Here is a 17068-nt window from a genome sequence, read left to right on the forward strand (position 1 = left end):
GCTGCCCTGAAGGGAGGGCCACAAGCCTCGCTGGATTCATCACTTGCTGATTGTAGAGTCCTAGAGCCTCGAAGTAACACTGGTGGTAACCAGGAAGTGATCCTGGCAGGCCTTGCGTGACACCCAGTGATATGGAGGCTTCAGGTCTGACCCAGTGCAGCCCCAGTGGTGGCGGCAATAGGGGTCGTGTGTCACTACTCCCCTACCAGGCTGCAGGCAGCTTAGCATGGAGAGCAGAACTTCATTTTTGGGGGGGAAAAGTCAGGACTGAGAACAAGAGTCTCTGCCTAGTAATCCAGGGAAAGCTCTTGATTCTACTCAAGACCACCAAGGTGGTAGCTCTATGAGTCTGCAAGAGCCACAGCATTATGGATTTGAGGTGCCCCCTAAGGCAGATATAGCTGCAGTGACAAAAGATGTAGATCACAGCACCCAAGTCCCTTCAAATACCTGGAAATCCTTCCCAAGAAGGATGAGCATACAGAAGCCCAGACCACAAAGATGATAATAAATAACCAACCCATTGAAGCCCAGATACCAACCAACATCCACAAGTATCAAGACCATACAGAAAAAACATGATCTCACCAAACCAACTAAATAAGGCACCAGCAACCAATCACAAAGTGAAAGAGATATGTGATCTTTCATACAGAGAATTCAAAACAGTTGTGTTAAGGAAGCTCAATGAAATTCAAGACAACACAGAGAAGGAATTCAGAATCCTATCAAATAAATTTAACAAAGAGATTAAAATAATTTAAAAGAATCAAGCAGGAATTCTGGAGCTGAAAAATTCAATTAACATATTACAGAATGTATTGGAGTCTCTGAACAGCAGAACTGATCAAACAGAAGAATTAGTGAGCTTGAATACAGGCTATGTGAAAATACAGTAAGAGGAGACAAAAGAAAAAAAGAATAAAGTATGCCTATGAGACTCAGAAAGTAGCCTCAAAACGGCAAATCTAAGAGTTATTGACCTTAAAGGGGAGGTAGAGAGCTAGATAGGGGTAGAAAGTTTATTCAAAGGGATAGTGACAGAGAACTTCTGAAACCTAGAGATACATATCAATGTTCAAGCACAAGAAAGTTATAGAATACCAAGCAGATTTAACCAAAGGAAGACTGCCTGAAGACATTTAATAATCACACTCCCAAAGATCAAAGATAAAGAAAGAATCCTAAAAGCAGTAAGGGAAAAGAAACAAATAATATACATAGGAGTTCCAACATGTCTGGTAGTAAATTTCAGTGGAAACCTAACAGGACAGGGGAGAGTGGCATAACATATTTGAAGTGCTAAAGGAAAACACACACACATACACATACACACACACACACACACACACACACACTTTTATCCTGGGATAGTATATCTAGTGAAAGTATTCTGCAAACATGAAGGAGAAATAAAAACTTTCTTGGACAAACAAAACCTGAGGAACTCCATTAACACCGCATCTGTCTGATAAGAAATGCTAAAGGGATTCCTTCAATCTGAAAGAAAAGGATGCTAATTAGCAATAAGAAAGCATCTGAAAGTACAAAACTCATTGGTTATTAGAAGTAAGCAGACAAACACAGAATATTATAACACTGTAATTGTGGTGTGTAAATTACTAATATCTTGAGTAGAAAGATTAAAGAAGAATCTATCAAAATTAATAACTACAAATTTTCAAGCCATAGAAAGTATAATAAAATATAAATAGAAACAACAAAAAGTAAAAAAGCAGGGGTGCTGAAGTTAAAGGGTAGAATTTTAATTAGTTACCCTTTGCTTGTTTGTTAGTTTCTTTTTGAAATCACCATTAAGTTGTTATCCGTTTAAAATAATGGGTTATAAGATGTTATTTGCAAGCCATATGGTAACCTCAACTCAAAAAACATAAAACACACACACAAAAAAACTAAAAAGCAGGAAATTGAAACACACTACCAGAGAAAATCGCCTTCACAAAAAGAGAGACAGGAAGGAAAGATGGAATGAAAAGAAGACTACAAAACAACCAGGAAACAAATAACAAAATGGCAGTAGTAAGACCTTACTTATCAATAATAACATTGAATGTAAATAGACTAACCTCTCCAGGTAAATGACATAGAATGGCTGAATGGATTAAAAAACAAGCTCCCATTGATCTGTTGCCTATAAGATACACACTTCACCTATAACACACACAGACTGAAACTAAAGGGATGGAAAAATATATTACATGCCAATGGAAATCAAAAAAGAGCAAGAGTAGCTATACTTTAATCAGAAAAAAATAGATTTTAAGACAAAAATTATAAAAAGAGGAAAAGAAGATCATTATATAACAATAAAAAGGTCAATTTGGCAAGGGGGTGTAACAATTATAAATATATATGCACCCAACAATGGAGCATCCAGATATATAAAGCAAATATTGTTACAGCTTGAAAGAGATTGACCCCAATATAATAATAGCTGCAGACTTCAACACTCCATTTTCACAAATTGACAGGTCATCCAGACAAAAAAATCAACAAAGAAATACCAGACTTAATCAGCACTATACATCAAATGTACATAAGAGATATTTACAGAACATTTTATCCAATGGCTGCAGAATACACATTCTTCTCAGTACATGGATCATTCTCAAGGATAGACCATATGTTAGGCCACAAAAAAGTCTTAAAAAATTCAAAAAATTGAAATCATATCAAGTATTTTTTTCTGATCACAATGGAATACGCCAATAATTAATAACAAGAGGAACTTTGGAAACTATACCAATACATGAAAATGAAACAATATGCTCCCAAATGACCAGTAGACCAATGAAGACATTGAGAAGGAAACTGAAAAATTCCTTGAAACAAATGATAATGGAAATAAAATATACCAACACCTGTGGGATACAGTGAAAGCAATATTAAGAGAAAAGTTTACAGCTGTACGTGCCTACATCAAAACACTAGAAAAACATAAAATAAACAATCTAGCAATACATCTTAAAGAATCAGAAAAGCAAGAGCAAGCCAAACCCAAAATTAGAGGAAAAGAAATAATAGATATCAGAGCAGAAATAAATGAATTGAAACAAAAGATATAAAAGATCAACAAAATGAAAAGTTGATTTTTTAAAAGATAAGCAAAACCACAAAACTTTAGCAAGATTCAGAAAAAGAGAGAGAATACCCAAATAAATAAATTCAGAGATGAAAATGGAGACTTTACAGTGGATACTACAGAAATTCAAAGGATCATTAGTGGCTACTAGGAGCAACAATCTGCCAATAAATTAGAAAACCAAGAAGAAACGGATAAATTCCTAGACACATACAACCTACCAAGATTGAACCATGAAGAAACCTAAAACCTGAATAGGCCATTAACAATTAATGAGATCAAAGCCATAATAAAAAGTCTCCCAGCAGAGAAAAGTCTGGGACGTGATGGCTTCACTGCTGAATTTTACCAAACATTTAAAGAAGAATTAATACCAATTCTACTCAAACTGTTCTAAAAAATAGAGGCAGAAGGAATGCTTCCAAACCCATTCTATGAGGCCAGTATCACCCTGATACCAAAACCAGACTAAGACACATCAAAAAAAGAAAATTACAGGCCAATATTTCTGATAAATATTGGTGCAAAAACCTCAACAAAACACCAGCAAACTAAATTTAACAACACATTTAAAAGATCATTACCAAGTGAGGTTTATCACAGGGATGCACATACATCCCTGGTTCCACATATACAAATCAAACAATGTGATACATCATATCAATAGAATGAAAGACAAGAACCATATAATCATTTCAATTGATGCTGAAAAAGCATTTGATAAAATTCAACATCCTTCATGACAAAAAAAAAAGCCTCAAAAAACTGGGCATAGAAGGAACATACAACACAATAAAAGCCATATATGACAGACCCACAGCTAGGATCATACTAAATGGGAACTCATGGAAAGCTTTTGCAGTCATACAAGAGAAAGACATAAAAGGCATCTGAATTGAAAAGGAAGAAGTCAAATTATCCTTGTTTGAAGATAATAGCTGGAGACTTCAACACCCCATTTTCAGAAATTGACAGGCCATCCAGACAAAAAATCAACAAAGAAATACCAGATTTAATCAGCACTATACATCAAATGTACATAAGAGATATTTACAGAACATCTTGCCCAATGGCTGCAGAATACACAAACTTACTCCAGTGCTACAAATGATCTTATATTTGGGAAAACCTAAAGACTCTACCAAAAAAACTATTAGATCTGATAAATTTAGTAAAGTTGCAGGATACAAAATAAACATACAAAAATCAGTAGCATTTCTATATGCCAACACCAAACTATCTGAAAATGAAATCAAAAAAGCTATTCCATGTTCATGGATTTAAAGAATCAATATTGTTAAAATATCTATACTACTGAAAGCAATCTACATATTCAATGCAATTTCTGTCAAAATACCAATGACATTCTCCACAGAAATAGAAAAATAATTCTAATATTTATATGGAACCAAAGAAGACTAAGAATAGCCAAAGCCATCCCTAGCAAAAAGAACAGAACTGGTGGAAGCATAATACCTGACTTTCAGTTATACTACAGGGCTATAGTAACTAAAACAGCATGGGACTGGGGTAAAAAAAAAAAAAAAAAAAAAAAGACACATATACCAATGCAAAAGAATAGAGAACCCAGAAATAAACCCATACATCTACAGTAAACTCATTCTTTGATAAAAGTGCCAAAAGCATACACTGTGGAAGGGACAGACACCTTTGTACTTGGAAAACTGAATATCCATGTGAAGAATGAGACTACACCCCTATCTCTCATCATATACAAAAATCAAATCAAAGTGCATTAAAGACTTAAGTCCAAGACCTCAAGCTATGAAGAAAGAAATATATACAACCCATGTTTATTGCATCACTATTCACAATAGCAAAGACTTGGAAGCAACCTAAGTGTCCATCAACAGATGAATGGGTAAAGAAAATGTAGTATGTATATACCCAATGGAATACTATTTGGCCATAAAAAAGAATAAAATTCTGTCACTCATGGCAACATGGATAAGCCTGGAGGACATTATGGTAAATGAAATAAGTCAGGCACAGAAAGATAAATACCACATTTTCTCACTCATATGTGGGGGCTAAAAAAGTTGAGCTCATAAAAGTGGAGTACAATTGTGCTTATTAGAGGCTGGAATGTGGGGAGGGTAGGGAGAGTTTGGTTAATAATAAAAAATTGCAGCTAGAGAAGGGGAATAAGTTCTAGTGCTCTATAGTACTATAGGGTGACTATAGCTAAGGATAATTTATTATATACTTTCAAATAGCAAAAAGAGAGGATTTTGAATGTTCCTTACACAAAGAAATAATAAATGTTTGAGGTGAACATTTACACCTTATACATTACACATTACATAAAGTATGAAAATATCATTCTGTATCCCATAAATATGTAGAAATATGTGTTAATTTTAAAAACTCCAAAATCAAAGCAAGAGTGTATTAATAGCTAATCTTCAAAAAGTGGGAGATGCCTGTTCTTCCTGGCAGTCTGTAGCTTCCTGTGCACCAATTTAGAACCAGGTAGGGAGGAGGAAGGAGCTGACTAGCCTAGCTACTCCAAATCTCTTTCGTCCATTACTTTCCCTGACCAGTTCTTGTTTCTTCTCCCCACTTCTTTATCTCTTAACTGTGAGTTTGTACACCCTCTCCCCAACTGCTCCCATCTTTGCCTTAGATGCCTCCTCCATACAATTTAAGTTGAATTTTCTTTTCATTTTATTTTTCTGTGATGCAATTTTTCTACATTCCTTCTTTTCTTAACATTTCTGGTTTGTTGATGGCAATTTTTCTTGTTTTCCTAGGATATTTTTGACTTTTTAAAAGTATCTTCTTTATCATTTTGTAAGATTTTTGGTGGTTGGTAGGGAGTAGGTGTGTGTGTGCTTGGTTGGTTATTTTGATCCAATCTTTATTAAATAGTGTGTGGGGGGAGAATCTCTTTGTTTTTGCATAATTTTCTGTCCTGTTCCTCAGGTTATTCTTTTCTCCTCTACATGATTTTTCAAAGGAAAAAGAAAACCTAAGAGTTGAGCTGAATACCGAATACCTTCTTCACTTACACATTTTTGTCTCTAGTCTCTTTGTTCTGGAAATAAAAGGCCAAATAAACTAAATACATTCACAGTGTGGGAAAAAAAAGACAAAAAAGAACAAATGCTGGTGAGGATGTGGAGAAAAAGGAACTCAGACACTGTGGGTAGGAATGTAAACTAGTACAGCCATTATGGAAAACAGTATGGAGGTTCCTCAAAAAATTAAATACCATATCATCCGGCAATCCTACTTAGCATACATTCAAAGGAAATGAAATCAGTATGTTGAGGAGACATCTAAACCATCATGTTTAATGCAGCACTATTCACAATAGCCAAGATTTGTAATCAACCTAAGTGTCCATCAACAGATGAATGGATACTAATATATTTGCATAATGGAATACTATTCAGCCATTTAAAACGAATGAAATTCTGTAGTTCAGAGCAACATGGATGAGCCTGGGGGACATTATGTTAGGTAGGATAAGTCAAACACAGCAAAAACAAATACTACATGATCTTATTCATATGTAGAATCTAAAAAAGTGGATCTAGTAGAAGTAGAGATTAGAATGGTGGTTTCCAGAGGCTGGCAAGGATAGGGAGGAGGGGGAATGGGGAGAGGTTGGTTAATGGGTACAAAGTTATAGTTAGATAAAAGAAATAAATTCTAGTGTTCCATTGCACATAGGGTGGCCATAATTAAAAGTAATATATTGTACATTTCAAAATAGCTTGGAGAGAAGATTTTGAATGTTCTCACCACAAAGAAATGACAAATGTTTGACATGATAACTATGCTCATTACCCTAATTTGATCATTATATATTGTAGACACGTGAAAACATCACACTGCACTCCATAATATGTACAATTGTTATTTTTCAATTAAAAAAATAAAAATTTCAATTAAGATGTGCTTTTTGACCGGGCACAATGGCTCATGCCTGTAATTCCAGCACTTTGGGAGGCCAAAGTGGGTGGATCACAATAAGGTCAAGAGATCAAGACCACCCTGGCCAACATGGTGAAACCCCATCTCTACTAAAAATACAAAAATAAGCTGGGCATGGTGGCGAACGTCTGTCGTCCCAGCTACTTGGGAGGCTGAGGCAGGAGAATCACTTGAACCTGGGAGGAGGAGGTTGCAGTGAGCCAAGATCACACTACTGCACTCTAGCCTGGTGACAGAGTGAGACTCCATCTCAAAAAAATAAATAAATAAATAAGGTGCTTTTATTGTTTTTTTCTAAACTGCTTGGTTTTATATGATCCCCCACTCAGTATGGAGTTATATGAATTCAAACAGCCAAATATCTGAAGCACTTAAATATTCATTAAAATCATTATTTATGTTCCTCAATGAACATAGACTTGTAAACCACAAGCTCTTAAAATTCCCTTGTACACTCCCATTCTTCTTTCACTTCACTTGTCTTTTCTCTCATATATGGTCTGAAGCTTCATTCTTCACACCTCATTTTCAACTCTGCACTAAAAGCTTTTACCCAACCAGTGAAGGCTTTTCCCTCACTCCTCATTTGCTCCATCAATATCTTCTATTAAGGGGTCAGAGAAAAAAACCTGCCCACAAATACTCATACATTTGTAGTTCACATTCCAGTTTCATATACATGATGAGTAGAGCTCTAAAGAGCATGTGCATTCCCTCCTGAGCCTGCCCCTGGCAGAGAGATTATAGCCTCTTGGCACTCTATACCTCCACAGTCATAACCCTGATCACACTTAACTGCCACAGCGTACCTCTTAAGTACAGGGGACAAACACAAGGATTCCTTTTTCTAATTCAATCATTCATTCATTCATTCAATGCTTTTAAATATAATCTCTGTGCCAGATACTATGCTAACAATGAAAATTCTGGCCTCTGACTTCAGAGATTTCAAAAATACAGTGGAAGAAAGACACATGAAAATACCATTTATGTTACCATCTCATAAGTAAAATAATTCAATTAGTTAACCTTAATTTTTCTCCTTTGTGCTAGTCACTGCAAAAAGATCCTATGATAGATTGGTGAAAAGTGTAAGTACTGAAGATATATATGTAATACAAGAAACATTCTGGAAAGAGATGTAGTCTAGGAGATCCAGCAGGCATCCTTGAAGAAAGTGTATTTAAACTTTTACCTGAAGAATGACTAGGATTTTACCAAACCTGAGGCAAAAGAATTGGCATGACTGGAGGCCTAGAGGCCAGATAGAATTGAACAGAGCTGAGAAAAGTTTATTATCTTAGAAACATATGCTGAGAGTGGAAAGAGGAATATACTGGAAAAGTATGCAATCACAGGACATGGAAGGGCTGGGAAAAACAAGGGCTTTACCATAAAGGTAAGGGGAAATTACTGACGAGTTTTAAATAGACAGATTTGAATTTTTGGAATTTCATCATCCTGATTCAGGGCAGACTACAGACTACTTTAAACTCTGGGGGACCAATGCTTAGGTGACATCACTGGTCTAAATAGATAAGCTGGTATTGTAGATTAGGGTGATGGTCATCAAATGGGAGAAAACTGATGTATATAGAGATGCTTAGAAGATGGAATTAATAGTACTTGAAATTCATTGGATAGACAATATAGGGAGAAGGTGGAGTTTCTGGATTGATTAGAGGGAAACAGTGATTGAGATAAGGACACAGGGGGAGAAGAAAATTTGGAAAGGAAGATGGTGAATTCAATTCAAGCTATTTTAGAAACATTTAGGAAAAGATTTCAAATAAGTACTATGTTAGCCTGTTCTCACACTGCTAATAAAGACATACCCAAGACTGGGTAATTTATAAAGGAAAGAGGTTTAATTGACTCACAGTATGCAGGGCTGAGGAGGCCTCAGGAAACATATAATCATGGCAGAAAGGGAAGCAAATATGTCTTTCTTCACATGGCAGCAGGAAGAAGTGCCAAGCAAAGAGGAAAAAGGTCCTTATAAAACCATTGGATCTCATAATAATTCACTCACTATCACGAAAGCAGTATGGGGGAACCAGCCTATGATTCAATTACGTACCACCAGGTCCATACTACAACACTTGGGAATTACGGGATTACAATTCAAGATGAAATTTGGGTGGGGACACAAAGCCAAACTATATCATTCTGTCCCTGGTCCCTTCCACATCTCATGTCCTCACATTTCAAAACACAGCCATGCCTTCCCAACAGTTCCCCCAAATCTTAATTCATTTCAGTATTAACCCAAAATTCAAGTCCAAAATTTCATCTGAGACAAGGGCAAGTCCCTTCCACCTGTGAGCCTGTAAAACCAAATCAAGCTAGTTACTTCTTAGATGCAATGGGGGTACAGGCATTGTGTAAATACATCCATTTCAAGTGGGAGAAATTGGCCAAAACAAAGAGGCTACAGGTGCCATGCAAGTCACAATCCAATAGGGTGGTCATTAAACCTTAAAGCTTCAAAATGATTTCCTTTGACTCCATGTCTCACATCCACATATCACTCTGATGCAAGAAGTGGGCTCCCATGTCCTTGGGCAGCTCTGCTCCTGTTGCTTTTCAGGGTACAGCACCCCTCCCAACTGCTTTCACAGGCTGACATTGAGTGACTGTGGCATTTCCAGGTGCACAGTGCAAGCTGTCAGTGGACATACCAATCTGGGGTCTGTAGGATGGTGGCCCTCTTCTCACAGCTACACTAGGCAGTACCACGGGGGGCTGCTCTGTAGGGGGATTTGACCCCACATTTAGCTTCTGCACTGACATAGCAGAGGTTCTCCATGAGGGCTCCACCCCTGCAGCAAACTTATGCCTGGACATTCAGGAGTTTCCACACATCCTCTGAAATCTAGGCACCCATAGGCTTAACACCACATGTAAGCTACCAAGGTTTGGGGCTTGCACCCTCTGAAGCAATGGCCTGGGTTGTACCTTGACCCTTTTCAGCCACAGCTGGAGCTGAAACAGCTGGGACGCAGGCCGCCATGACCTGAGGCTGCAAAGAGCAGAGGGGCCCTGGGCCTGGCCCTGGCCCAGGAAACCATTTTTCCCTCATAGGCCTCCAGGCCTGTGATGGGAGGGGCTGCTGGGAAGGTCTCTGACATACCCTGGAGACATTTTCCCCATTGTCTTGGTGATTAACATTCATCTCCTCATTACTTATGCAAATTTCTGCAGCCAGCTTGAATTTCTCCCCAAAGATGGGTTTTTATTTTCTATTGCATCATCAGGCTACAAATTTTCCAAAATGTTATGCTCTGTTTCTTCTTGAATGCTTTGCTGTTTAGGAATTTCTTCTGCCAGGTACCCTAAATCATATCTCTCAAGTTCAAAGTTCTACAGATCTCTAGGATAGGGGCAAACTGCCACTAGTCTGTTTGCAAGAGTATAGCAAGAATCACCTTTGCTCCAGTTCCCAAGAAGTCCCTCATCTCTGTCTGAGACCACCTCAGCCTGGACTTCATTGTCCATATCACTATCAGCATTTTGGTCAAAAGCATTCAACAAGCCTCTGGGAAGTTCCAAACATGCCCACATTTTTATGTCGTCTTCTGAACCCTCTAAACTGCTCCAAACTCTGCCTGTTACCCAGTTCCAAAGTCACCTTCACAATTTTGGGTATCCTTGTAGCAGCACCCCACTCTCTGTGATTCCAGTTTACTGTATTAGTCCTTTATCATGCTGCTAATGAAGACATACCTGAGAATGGATAATTTATAGAGGAAAGAGGTTTAATTGACTCAAAGTTCAGTATGACTGGGGAGGCCTTAGAAAACTTACAATCATGGTGGAAGGGGAAACAAACACTTTCTTCTTCACATGGCAGCAGGAAGGACAGTTGAGCAAAGAGGGAAAAGCCCTTTATAAAACCATCAGATCTCATGATAACTCACTCACTATCATGAGAACAGCATGGCAAGAATTGCCCCCATGATTCAATTACCTCCCACCAGGTTCTTCCCACAACGTGTGGGAATTATGGGATTATAATTCAAGATGAGATTTGGGTGGAGACACAAAGCCAAACCATGTCAAGTACTTAATGCACTGTGTGAAACTCAGGAGTAAGAGTTAGATGTTGCTTTAGGAGTAGTCCAAAAATGAAAAGTCCAACAACTGAGAGTGATCATTGGATTTAGCAATAAATAGATCATTGAAGATCTTAGTGAAAATAGTTTGAGAGGAGGCGAGACCTGGTAACAAGGAATGGAGTGAGGACAAAGAGCCTCAGTCATACTAGTTTGTGTAATGGATCAACCCCAGAATATTGTGTGGCTTAATACACTGAACTTTCCTTCTCTCTTCATAGTGGAATAAATCCAAGCAGTAACACAGGGACACACAGGTTCTTCCCATTTTGTGGTGCAATCATCTTCAATAAATAGTTTCCAGAGTCAGAATGGCAAGAGAGTGAAATCTTGCATGTGAGAGCCTTTTATGAAATATTAGAGCAGCATTTATCCCTTTCATCCATATTCAATTGGCTGCAATCAAAATGGTACCCCTCAACTGCAAGGAACTAGGAAATCATTTAATGGGGACCTAAGAAGAAGAAGAGAAGCCCAAAAGTTAAAAAGCATTAGCATCCACCTGCACAACAAGCAACCATCTTTGGCAGGATGGAAGCAGACTGGGAGAACAGAGAGGAGAGTTCTAGGATATTTTAAAAGAAAGTGATGTTCAACCTGAGCCTTGAAGAACAGGAAAATCAGGGAATGATTTCTCACTGGGAAATCAGGGATGGCATTCTGGGACTCAAGAACAGAATATGTCAAGGGCATAGCTTGTCATACATAGACCATGGATCATAAGGGAGATACAGGGAGAAGTGCAATCAGAAGTGAAGGAGTCAGCCATGTAATCCTACATGTGAAAGAAAGCTACCTTTCAAAATAGTTATCAGTATTTCACCCCAAGGAAATTTCCAGACAAGTTTGCAATAATTCTATAAGATTTGCTTTAGGTGCAAACAATAAGAAAATGGAAAAACAACAAACTTTGTATATTTTCTTTTGTTTCTTCTCCTTCCATAATGCTTATTATATTCTACTACATGTAATAAACTCTCCATAACCATGTATCTATTACATAGAAATACTACACAAAGACTTTCTCTTTAAGGTTTGATTTTTAAAATTTATTTTCTTTATTTATCCTCTCCTATCTTTATTATTTAATCCTCAATGAGAATGTTGGCAAGTTTAACTGGGAACCTTAGAAAACATTGTTGCCACTTTCTTATAAGAATTCCATTGAAAAATTATCTTGCTATAATGTGAATTTCTATTGCAACTACTTTTCATAGTTTTTCTAAAAGGTTAAAAAAATTTTAAGAAGATGAACCTGAAAAGGGCACATCAGGACAATATTTTTTGTTTCATTAAGAAGCAAAAACAACAAAATGTGATCTGCAGCACTATTAAGGATAATTGGAAGTGTAATTATTCCAGAGAATTTTAGATTTAATTGTCACTTCACTGCACATGTTATTCAAATACCTGCCAGTCTCTCTGCAAAGATGCCAAAATCAATGGTAAAAATAATATATAATTAATTGATCTGTGAAGCTGTATATTTCAAAATTAACATGTGACCCAGTATGAATTTTATTTATGAATTTTGTATATTTCAACTATTTCCAGAAGACATTGAGTTCATTGCAATTAAAAATTATTAGCTATATATTACTAAAATCCTTTTCTGTGAAATCTTCTATTTATGACTGAGATTGTTGAAACTTAGATTAGATTTATTAGGTTTTAATATTCTTGTTTGCAAAATGAAAAGTGAAATGTTTCGATTCTAATAGAGTCGGTAGATGATATATCAAAAAAAAATTTTTACAAACATTCTCCAGGACTGGAAAACTTTAAATGAAGGACTGAAATGGAAGAATTGCAAATACAGACAAAAACCTACCAAGGCAAAAAGAATTCCAGATTATCACACATGCAAGCATCTCAATCAATTATTCCGTCAGTGTTTTTCATGTCACTTGAGAATCGTCGTTCTTGGCATTCCATGAAGCATCTACAGAGACAGAAAGGCTATACTGTCTCAGGTTGTATCTATTTACACCACACACCTGGAGGAAACTCAAAAATTCATCAATAATTCCAAATATTCTGTCACTTAGTATGAAGACACTGCGAAAGAAGAAAGAGTGCCACCTAGTGAATTCCTTCAGGAATCTTTCCTAAGGGTATTCATTTGATATCCATCTAAGGATATCTGCTTAGAGCTATGTACTGGGTACATACTTCTCTTGAGCCACTCATACTCCTAGCAGCCTTCACACTGCCTTATTCCCTTACACTTGGTGTCTTGTGTCTGGAATGACTATGCTCTTCTTCTTCTTCGCACCTGCTAGAATTTTACAAGACACAGTTTAAATGGTGCCTCGTCTTTAAGACTTTTCCTACTGCCCCTCTTCTCAAGTAGAGTTACTTTCTTGGGGGCTTTGTGCTTCTACCACATTATCTATTATCCTCCTCTCTCATACATGTGTGTATGTGTGGCACATATTCTGTTACTATTATTTTTAGATGTCTGTATATCACATTCTGTATATTTTTAAGATATTGACAGAAGCAATATCTGTCATATAATAAATGCTCAATTAATATTTGTTGCATGCATCAAAAGACTAATTTTAAAAGGGTCACTTTCATTTTGTAGTACCAGTACCCATTACCCTGCTCAAGTAATCTAGATTTTAGAATATGTTCTGACAGTATCAAAGATATTGATGACTACTTCTGTTATATCTTTAAATTGGTAGTCATCAGCAAATTGACTCTATAAAATGATGTTTATCCACTATGGACATCTTTACTGCTAGATGAAAATACAATAATAACTAACAGACTCTATGTGTCTGCCTTTGATTACTTTATAAAACTAAAAACAGACCACAAGATACTCAGTGTATGTTCATGAATAAGTTAATAAATTCATGTTGTTAAGAACTTCAGGCCAGGCGCAGTGGCTCACGCCTATAATCCCAGCACGCTGGGAGGCTGAGGCAGGTGGATCATGAGGTCTGGAGTTCAAGACCAGCCTGACCAAGATGGTGAAACCCCGTCTCTACTAAAAATACAAAAAAAATTAGCCAGGCGTGGTGGCAGGTGCCTGTAATCCCAGATACTTGGGAGGCTGAGGCACAGAATTGCTTGAACCCGGGAGGCAGAGGTTTCAGTGAGCTGAGATCATGCCACTGCACTCCAGTCTGGGTGACAGGTAAGACTCTGTCTCAAAACAAAACAAAACAAAGAAATTCATCCATGTTAGGGGCTATGTCAGAAAAAAACAGATGATGAGAACATGATCACTGATAGACCTGGAGAAACCCTAGTGAGAAGTTCTGCACTCACCATCCTACACTGCACCGTACACACTCCCCAGCCTTCCACCTCAAAGTTATGCCACAACGTAAAGCAAGTTTAGTGTCAGAGGCAAACAACAAGAGGTGAAACGAACAAAACAGAGCTTAACAATACAAGGTATAGGGGAGATCCAGGAAGGCCACTGGGTCCAAGGGTTCACAGAGGAACCACAGGGAGAGGATCAGGGCTTGGTCTACAGGGAGAGCAGGGAGTGGGTGCTCCTGGAAGGGCCACATGTAAAATGAAGTGGGATTCTAAAATAGAAATCAGACAGCTGAAGGAAAGTCGAAATAGGTAAGAGGATTAAGAACTCAGATGAGAATACAAGTGTATTCTTAATCAGAGTTGGGCCAAAAAATTAGACAGCAGAAGGAAGGTACCAGCAAAAAGAAAACAACTAAATACTCCCCCAAAGTCTTGTCAAAACAGAAATCTGTCTCATATTTAAAGTACCCTACACCTCAGAGAAAAGAGGAACACAAATGTTTCTCAAACTTGGCTGCATACATTTAAAAAATCTCATTATCTGGGTCACACCCCATAACAATTCAGAATCTCTGGGGTTGAGATCTGGGTCTCAGAACTTTCCTAAAGCACCCTACTTAATTATAATGGTTAGCCAGAGTTGATGACCACTGCTCTAATGCAACAGGCAAGCAGAATAATCTCAAGCCATCTCTGAAGGAAACTGAACTCCCAGGCTGATAACCAATCAGCGGCTTTCAGGCCATGGACTGGAAGAGGACTGACATAGCCAGGAGGTTCAACATCGTGTTGAAAGCACCAGGATCTGGCAGAGAAGTCTGTGGAGATGGCAGGAGATCTAGCCCAGAAGAATTAAAGCAAGACTAGAGGCAGAGTAGAAGCAAGCCTGGCCTAGGGCCTTTCTGGAAACCAGCAACCAAACCACAATTTGGATCAGAACCAGGAGAATGATTCAAAGTAGGATTGTGTACATGCACCAGAGATTAAAACAAGGTGATCAGTGAAGACGTTACTATAAAATAATAATTACTGTATGCCATGCATTTTCTGTGCCTTTGCTCAGTCTTGCTGATAAAATAAGTCTATAACTGGAAGATCCATCTGTTTTTGTTGTTTTTGTTATTTTTGTTTAACATATACTTCTGGGTGGAGGAGTAGAGGGCTATAGAGATAGGATGAAAAGCCCAAAGGAGAAAGTATCTTAATGAAAGGAAAATTTTACTGATGATTAAATATAAATCTTTAGTTTCCTCCAGGTTTATATATGAGTAGTTGAAGGACGGTTTGAAACTTTTGAATTAAAAATAAACTGATTAAAGGCAAAATAATTTAAATGATTATACAATTCAAAGAATGTAAGTGAAAACATATTATTCACGCTTATGTTTATCATCCCAATTTTTATGGAATCTATTTAAAAACATAGATGTGAGATTTACTTTACTATGTAAATATTGATGATTAATTTTGCTTATGGTATTTTCCATCTTCCTGTATATGACTCATTTCAAATATGAAGACTCTTTCAAAAAAGTGAATAAAAATTCCCATTAAACAAAATAAATATGTATAGGAGGTTATGAAAACTAAGTGATAATATATAATCTTCCAAAATAGACTGTGACAATCTCAATCAAAACTACTATAAATTTACAAAAACATACGGATAATATCCTGGCATAAGCTGTTCTCACCTTTTAATACTTTTTGCATCTGCTTAAATAATAGTATTTTAGGAATCTCTGGTTAAATATCAATTTTATTCTGCATCGAGAGAGAAAACAATCAGTGGTATCTTTATGTAATACAAAAGTAAAACATGATAATAAAATCCAAATCAACTTCACCATGTTAAAAGAACTGATCTACAAATACGTGCAACAACCTAGATAAACTTCACAAACAATGCATGGGAAAAACAAAAGCCAAAAGAGGACTTACTGTGTGAGTCTGTTTATCAGAGAAATAGGTAAAACTGGTTCTGCTATTAAATATCAGGACAGTGTTTAGCCTTGAGAGTGGGAACAACTGGGAGCATCAGCTTGAGAGTGGGAATAATTGAGGGTAATGTTCCATTTCTTCATCTGGTCAGACTGGTCAGTGAGGACTGTCTGAGTATAGTAAGTTTGTAAAAAGTCAATGCAGTATGCATTCTAATAGGTGTACCTTTCTGTAGATATAGTATGCTTTGAAAAAATGTTACTTTTCAAAATCCCACCAGAAGTGCCTCTATATAGCCATTTTTTTTTTTTTTACCACAATGGATCAAATCAGAAGCAGCATGAAAGAATGTTTATCATCTTGGATTTGGAGTCTGGTAGTTTGTGTTTTAATCTTTCCTCTATTACCAGCTGTGTGGTCTTGGGGGAATGACCTAAACTCTCCAGAATCCAGGCACCTCATTGATAAAAGGTGATTTAGAAAGCCACACCTCAGAAAATTATTGGGAAGTGTAAATGATGATTATAAAATAGCACTGTTTCTAGTACATGGCTGGATAAATGTGAGCTTCAGCTCCATATGCATTTCCTTCACCTATGGGGAACCTTAAAATATTTCATAACATCTACTAGAACTGTTATATTGATACATTTTCTTAATTTCT

This window comes from Macaca fascicularis, chromosome 4 (assembly GCF_037993035.2).
Source record: "Macaca fascicularis isolate 582-1 chromosome 4, T2T-MFA8v1.1".
Classification (NCBI taxonomy): domain Eukaryota; kingdom Metazoa; phylum Chordata; class Mammalia; order Primates; family Cercopithecidae; genus Macaca; species Macaca fascicularis.